Source organism: Pteropus vampyrus, unplaced genomic scaffold (genome assembly GCF_000151845.1).
Source record: "Pteropus vampyrus isolate Shadow unplaced genomic scaffold, Pvam_2.0 Scaffold565, whole genome shotgun sequence".
In the NCBI taxonomy this organism is placed as follows: Eukaryota; Metazoa; Chordata; class Mammalia; order Chiroptera; family Pteropodidae; genus Pteropus; species Pteropus vampyrus.
In genome coordinates this window covers 205720-206123 of record NW_011889346.1, presented here as the reverse complement: position 1 = coordinate 206123, position 404 = coordinate 205720, and positions in this window count along the sequence as shown.

Genomic DNA, 404 nt, shown 5'->3' with positions numbered 1-404 from the left:
GCCGCCCGCTCCTGCGCGTGTCCCTGCAGTGGCCGCAGCCGTCACGGGCTCGCCTCCCCAGAGACCGTCGCCTCCCGAAGAGCCTCCCGCCGCCCCCGTCAGACCCCACGCTGTCCCCACCGCACTCCGCCCGGACCCGGCCGTTCCCCGCTCCCGGCTGCGACAGCTCCGCGGGCCCTGCACCCCGAGTGTCTGCTTCTCAGCTGCTGTAGACACGCGCCCCGGAGTCGCTGCACGTCCTCAGGACGGGCTCGGAGCAGCCCCGCGGGCCTAGCGCGTCTCCACCGTCCCCTCCCAGCGGAAGCGAGTGGCGAGCCGACCGCACGCGGGGCGCGTGGTCCAAGGTGGCGGGCCTCACGCGGGGACCCGCGGCCTGTTTCTGAGCCTCACGTTGCTCCACGGTG